Raw genomic sequence first — 7,674 nt, 5'->3', positions numbered from 1 at the left:
GCCTCCCAAGTAGCTAGGATTACAGGTGCCTACCACTGTATCTGGCTAATTTTTGTAGTTTTAGTAGAGATGAGGTTTCACCATGTTAGCCAGGCTGGTCTCGAACTCCTGACCTCATGATATGCCAGTCTTGGCCTCCCAAAGTGCTAGGATTACAGGCTTGAGCCCTCTTTCCTGGCTGGATTGGACTATATTTTATCATAATCCCTTTATGGTGGAGATATACATACATAAGTATATATGCACACGTACACACTTTTCTGCATTTGCATTAATCCGTGCATATGTCTTATATTCATCTAATTCTCCAGGGAAATCTGACAATCTGACATAAAATTAAGGATTTAGGTTAGAGGTATCTCTGGTATTCTTCATTTCCAAGCAAATCCATTCATTGATTTCAGTAAATATGCACTGAGTACCCAGTAAGTTGTATATGGTAAACCAAAGTCAAAATTATGAGTTTTCAACAGTCCTGTTTTTTTTTTTTCTCTATTATTTTACATTTTGCAGTGTCCTTTTGGATTTGACTCTTCTAATATTCTGTGTTGGGCTGCAATTTTTGATCACACAAGATTTTAAACTAGAGGGGTGAGGCCAGCCATAAAACGTAACTCTATAGTATACCAAGTGGTAATAAACACAATAGATAAATAGATCAGGATAAGGGGTAGGAAGTGATAGGTTACATGCAACTTACTAAAGAATTATATATTTAAATTTTTCCATAAAACTTTTGAATTTTAAAAATTTAATTTGACTAAACATAAAAGTACTTGAAAGATTCTTGATCTTTTAGAATAAGTAATAGCAAACACGTATTTGGTTTTTTTTTTAATTGCATTTTAGGTTTTGGGGTACATGTGAAGAACATGCAAGATTGTTGCATAGGTACACACATGGCAGTGTGATTTGCTGCCTTCCTCCAGCAAACATGTATTTGAATGCTTCCTCTTTACAAGAATGTAAGCTCCATGTGGGTGAGACTTTTGTTTTCTCTGCTCATGCTGTATTCTCGACACCTAGAAGTACCAGAAAATAGCACACTCAGAAAGTAGTTATTGAATTAATTTAAATATATATTTATACATAAATACATATATGCCATGCTGTGTTCTAGGTACTCAGTAAATTCATTTAATTTTCATAATAATTATATAAAGTAGATATTATTACACTCCCTGTCTTGCAGATAAAGACACAAAGGCAAGGGGTAGCTAAGAAATTTGCTATTAAGTGGAAGAAGCAGGATTTGAACTCAGGTGGTAGGCTCTAGAGCCCTCATCCTTTGTTACTCTGCTGTGTTGCCTCTTACATAAGTCAATACTCTACTTACACAAGAAAATGAGCTGCTCTCCATTTGAATAAGCTCCGTGAAGTAAAAAATTCCAATAAGGCATTGCTAACAATACCCATAAGAACAGGAAAACAATTAAATTTCTTGGTATTACATGCAACTTAAAACCTGTAATCCTTAAAAAAAAAAAGTACACAAATATAAGTTCTAAGTTCTTGGAGTAAATACATTTATTGGATATTTTTTATATTACCAGAGTGGAGTTCGGATGAGAAGGAGAATATTAATTTTTCTTTGACACTTCTGCCTTCTTTGAATTGGTATAAGAATGCATTATTTTTGTAATTCAAGTGACTTGTTTTGTAGATGAAATGGATTAACATTCACTCACATGGAAAGATGACATTTTATGTGACAAAGATAGTTTCAAGCCTCCTCTAATATGACAAGTTAGAAAATATGAGTTTCCTATAGTTCAAAATGTTAAGATGTGGCAAAAACAAAACAAAACAAAAAACAAAAACAAACAAACAAACAAAAACCACTCATGATAAAATGGTACACGGAAGCAAACATACCTTCTGGTCGCCAGACATTATGATGGCTCCATTGTAGGAGGGATCGTCTGAGCCATTTCTGTTTCTAAAGTCATCTATTTCCAAAACTATATCCTGATGCTTCAGTGAATGCACGAGGTCTTCAATATTTGATCCTGATGTAGTCAATGAAAGGAAGGCAACAAGAAAAAAAAAAGCATTACATCAAAGTCAAAGCTTTAAAATAATAATGATTTCTAGTCATGTTAAGAAAACCCCAGAATAGCTCAGTAAAGAGCCTTGCTCTTCAGGAGTATGATACCATTCATTCTGAGGCTAGGACATTAAGTTCCATTTACCATCTTTAATGTAATGGACTCCTTTATTCCTTTCAGAAATATATTCATTTCTCTTATAATTTTCACCAGATGAAAAGAGTTTATGAAAATAAGATTACAATTCTCACAGAAAGAAAATTTGCTAGTAGTGAATTTATAAACTTTATCAGAACCACGTAATATTTGTAATTACGAATAATACACACAAAATATACCTCATGACCCAGGCTTGTTCTTGTGATCCTATCAACCTGAAATGGCTCTATCTCACTAACCTTGCAATGATATTTAAAGTACTAGTAACTCATTCAAAATATCTTTATGAAATTAAGTTAACTTGACATTTGCCATTGTGCCCATTATTTTTCTTGACTTGAAAATTAACCCAGCAGAAATGGAAAGGAAGTCACATTGGTCAGAGGGAGAAGTCAAGCTATAATGCAGCCTCTACAATCTGAATCAACCACCCCCCACCAAGGGAGCTCTGAATTTAAAATGATCCATCAGGGAGAGAATCCACAGACCCTTTGAAAGAGGTGGCTTGCAGCTGCAGGCTCCATTGAGAAGCTGAAAAACTGTGAGTGCCCTAAGTGTGAAAGGGGGAATGTCCACCCCCAAACACACATCCTCATAGGGGAACCTGAAGGTCCAGATCACAGGAGAAGGATATTACCTTACCTGGAGCTAAGATAAGTTTAGAAAGCCAAGCAAAATATAGGCGTAGAGGAAGCAATGGGAAGAACCCTGTGAGCAATCTCAGTCCCCAAGGAAGCCATTTTTGACTTTGTCTCACAGGTTGGGGAGGGCTGCCAGTGGAACTGGGGAAAGACCACAGGGAGAAAGAAACTTCCAGCTGAACTTTATAACAATTTCAACCAAATGCAAAGTTTCCTGGACAGAATCTTGGGGAGGGGATGATCAGGGAGTGCAGCTACGAGCAGAGAAGCCATGGCAGGTAGAGAGGTACAAAACCGGAAAGTTCTGCTTGCTTTTTCAAAGGGACTCTTGTAGCATGTAGAGAGTTCTCAGTTCTGCTCACCAGCTGCCTGGAAACAGACTCAGTGCTGCTGTGGGGGTATGATGGGAGTGAGACCACCTTTCCGGCTATATGGGAACTAAGTGAGGCCAGTCACTGCCAGCTTTCCCCCACTTCCCTGGTGACTGGTATTGTTGTACAGGACTGAGCACAGAAAGTCAACACCAAGACAAAAGTATGCCAAATTACAGGGTCTTTATGCCAAATTACAGGGTCTTTATTAACCCGTGGCCCCCAAAGGAGGGTGTCAAGACCCCTTTATACCCGTAAAAATCACCTTGGGCGTGAGGGAGAGGGGCAGCGGGTGGTGGTGAGGGGGTTCCAGACATTCCAGTGGATTCCTGGGCGAAGATGGGGTGAGGGGCTCGGGAGGTTGTTACTTAAGTGATTCACAAAAGTCAAGATTAGCATTTGTTTACACATTGTCTGGGTAAGGTAGCGATTATAGTCCTTAATTGCTCATTCACATTTGGGTTATAGAGAGCAGTTTAAACACAAAGCCGAGGTATGGTTGAGGTATGCAGTTTTATGGGGCTTTTTACCATGTCACAGTATGACGCAGCAGAAGCTGCCATAATCTCCCTGGGAACATAACTCCAAAGGTCATGCCCCACAGCAGCTGCAGTAAGCCTCCCCCAGTACAGTCTAAGCTCAGACATACCTAACCCTGCCCTCACCTGATGGTCTTTCTTTACCCACCCAGGTAGCCAAAGACAAAGGATATAATCTCTTGGAAGCTCTATGGCCCCAACCACCACCTGAGAAAACTGAATACTTATCCAGGCTACCCTAGGGCAAGCTTGTATCCTTCCTCCCTATACTACCATAGCTGATGCTCTCTTGAAAGTGCCATCTCCAGGATGGAGGTTGACCAACACCGTTCCAGCACACTAAACTACAACCAAGGACCCTCACAGAGTCCACTTCATTCCCCTGCTACCTCCACCAGAACAGGTGCTTGTACCCATAGTTGTGAGACCTGAAGACAGATGAAAAAATAATAGATGTTGACATGGATGTGGTGAAAAGGGAACACTTTTACACTGTTGGTGGGAATGTAAACTAGTAAAACCACTGGAAAACAGTGTGGAGATTTCTTAAAGAACTAAAAGTAAGTCTACCATTTGATCCAGCAATCTCGCTGTTGGGTATCTATGCAGAGGAAAAGAAGTCATTATATTAAAAAGATACTTGCACACACATGTTTATAGCAGCACAATTACAACTGCAAAAATATGGAACGAGCCCAAGTGCCCATCAATCAATGAGTGGGTTTAAAAAATGTGGGTTTAAAACACACACACCATGGAATACTACTAATCCATAAAAGGAAACGAAATAATGGCATTTGCAGCAACCTAGATGGAGTTGGAGACCATTATTCTAAGTGATGTAGCTCAGGAATGGAAAACCAAACATTATATGTTATCACTTGTAAGTGGGAGCCAAGCTAGGAAGATGCAAAGGAATAAGAATGATCCAATGGACTTTGCGGACTCAGGGGAAAGGGTGAGACGGGGTTGAGGGATAGAAGACTACACATTGAGTATAGTGTACACTGCTCAGGTGATGAGTGCACCAAAATTTCAGAAATCACCATTAAAGAACTTATGCTTGTAACCAAACACCACCTGTTTCCCTCAAACCTACTGAAATAAAGATAATACAAAATAAAAAATATTTGAAAATAAAATTAACCCATCAGTTTCCTTCATTTGAAAATGGAGCAAGATGGAGAGATATGATTTATGTTTTCAATTGTCTCTCAGGTATGTGCTTCCTAAAGATCTTTGATAATAAAAAAATTTGACACTAAATTTTAGCCCTGTTTCTCACCTGTATTATTAATGATTAATAGGCTTGTAAGAGGAGTCTTCGGGATTTGTTCCAGAGAAAGGAAATACATACTGGGTGAAAACCACCAACAATGAGTTTCACGAGTTACTTTATATATTATCTTCTCCAGAATGATGGAGATAAAAGCAACTCCAGGTACTAGTAACCTAAGAAAAACAAAATTATGATATGAGCCTGAAGCAATTTTCCTCTGATTATTTAAGTCACAAAGATGTTATATAAGTGCTAACTATGAAAATTCCACATGCATTTGTGGTGTTTAGTTAGATCAAATGAAACATACAGTGACAGTAATCTGAAAATTGGATCAAAAATGGTACATAATTTGTATTACATTGGAAGATATTCAAGGGTACCAGCATCAAGAGAAAAGATGGAATCCAGGGGCAATCCTCTGTAGGTATGGTTTACCAGGACAACATGGGAAATAATTTTATGAGATAATGGAGGCCTCAAATTGCCTGCTTGGGTACTTCTGATGAGAAAGAAGCCCTATTTTACGCTGCAAACTCAAGCTTGCTATGTGCACAATTGCAAGTAAAATTTTAACATTCTTCAATTGTTAGTTTACAAATATTTTAATTTTAATGAAACTAAATGCAATACTTAAAATACTATTTTTATATCCTAGAACTCATTCAACCAACTCAAATTGCAAATGAAATGCTTCCAAGCAATCTTTGTTTCTCTAATAATCATGAGTCTACTTTGCAATGATCACTTTCCCATCAGACTTCAGACTCTACCTCCTTCTTCTTATCAGCCTTATATTTCATAGAAAAAAAAGGGTGTCTATAGGACAGAAACTCCTTCATCTTATCACCACCAAAAGAAAAAAAAAAACATATCCACAGATTCAGGTCATCCTCTCATTCTTTTATTCTGTTGAAGCAGATAATAGATCTTTGCTCCTAACAAAAAGATCAGTCCTTGTCAATATTGAGCTTAATCCAAACTCTCCCCACTCCGTGTATTTCTCATTCATTATAAAATCACTTTCCTTCCAACTTCACATTGCCTTTTAGCTTCTGCTCTTTCTACTCCCCTCCATAGTCAAGTGTTGTAAAAGAGTTTTCTACTGTCAGACCTTCTCTTGATAAAACCTTTAATAACTTCCCTTTTGCCAAAGGATGCTTTTGTTTCTCAATCATTAGCCCTCCATATTTTCTAATCTTGTCTCAAATGTAACAATTTCAATGAAACCAACACCAACAAACCTATTTAGAATTGCAATGTACCTCCAACTCCGTCATCCCTCCCTATCCCCTTTTCTACCCTATTTTTTATAACCTGTCATGTAAGTTATTTAGTTCTATATTCAGTATTTTTCCTCTTTTCGCCCAACCAGATGTAAACATCATGAAAGCTGGGATCTGTTCCTTTTGTGTTCACTAATATAACCAAAGCTCCTAGAACAATGCCTAGTATATAGCAGGCTTCAATAAAGATTTGTGATATAAATAAAAAAGTTTAAAAGACTTACGAATTTTGTTCACAACAGTAGTAAAACTGTGCCCCAAAGAGTTAAAGAAACCAATGACTAGCAGAAATTATTGAGGTTGCAGGGTGTCAGACTGAAAGAAGAAAAAAAAAAAGAAACAATTTGTTAAAACACTGAAACTCCCTCAGCTTGTAAAATAATAAAACTGGCTGAAATTAGCTAGAACCAATATGGCCAATTACAGTGTGCCCTGAATCATCTTGCTGACTTCACAGCCTGAATTTTCACTATGTATTTCATACCAACTGAGCTTGAATTTGCACAAGGGACACATGAGGAAGCATGAAGAGATATCTGTGCCTGCCTGAGGACTTTCCAGACCTCTCCTTTTCTTCTACCATGCTAATCCCAGAATCCACCTCCTAAATCTTTTCTAATAAAATTGCTGCCTTAAAGCCAGCACAGGGTGACAGATTTGAGCTGGTCTCCTGTCTCCTTGTGAGTCAACTTGCAATAAAAACCTCTTATTTTTCTCAAAAATCCAGTGTCATAGTATTGGCTTCTAGCACATTAGGCAGTGAGGTCCTTTACCTCAGTAGCAGCAGGATAGGTAAAGATACTAAAAAACTGTTAAATGAATGAATAACTTAATATATGTATTTTCTTAATATTTGAACTTTTTTTATATATTGACTAAATATATATAAAGCAATATGATACTCACAAACACAAAAGAGCTCTCCTTTCACACCTTAACTTTAAGAAGCAAAGTATTGCTACTGCATAGATTTGTTGTCTCCAGAGAGCTGCATCACTGACAGCCTTTCTCATTTCAGGAAGAGAACAGAGAACCTGTTCCATTTCAGACTCATTTCTAGTATTTCTTGTCACATATATTTTCCCTTGTTTCCCAATGTCAAAGTCTACAATCATGCAATAAAACATTTTAATAGGCTATGTTATCTGCACTTTCTCTTTAGAAACTTTGAAAATGATGTTAAACTACTTGAGACAGCGCTACTAACAAGTAAAGCTACTGACATCCATAATCAAAATTTACATTAAAAATACATATGTATTTGTGTGTGTATATATATACATATATAAAACTACCATGATTGTGCTACGTGTATTTTATATATATATATATATATATATATATATATATA

General features: G+C 37.2%; 1 long non-coding RNA gene across 1 annotated transcript; it reads right to left on the bottom strand.

The window, feature by feature from the left end:
• Positions 1-933: 933 nt before the first annotated feature.
• LOC116547085 lies at positions 934-7,593 on the bottom strand. Its single transcript, XR_004266933.1, has 3 exons — positions 7,230-7,593; positions 6,548-6,638; positions 934-2,009 (listed from the first exon to the last, which is right to left on the bottom strand). It is a non-coding gene; the product is annotated as an uncharacterized LOC116547085 (long non-coding RNA).
• Between the last annotated feature and the right edge of the window lie 81 nt (positions 7,594-7,674).

The sequence above is a fragment of the Sapajus apella genome, unplaced genomic scaffold, assembly GCF_009761245.1.
Source record: "Sapajus apella isolate SASKATOON/1434 unplaced genomic scaffold, GSC_monkey_1.0 scaffold2031, whole genome shotgun sequence".
NCBI lineage: Eukaryota > Metazoa > Chordata > Mammalia > Primates > Cebidae > Sapajus > Sapajus apella.
This window is presented reverse-complemented; position numbering and strand designations above follow the sequence as displayed.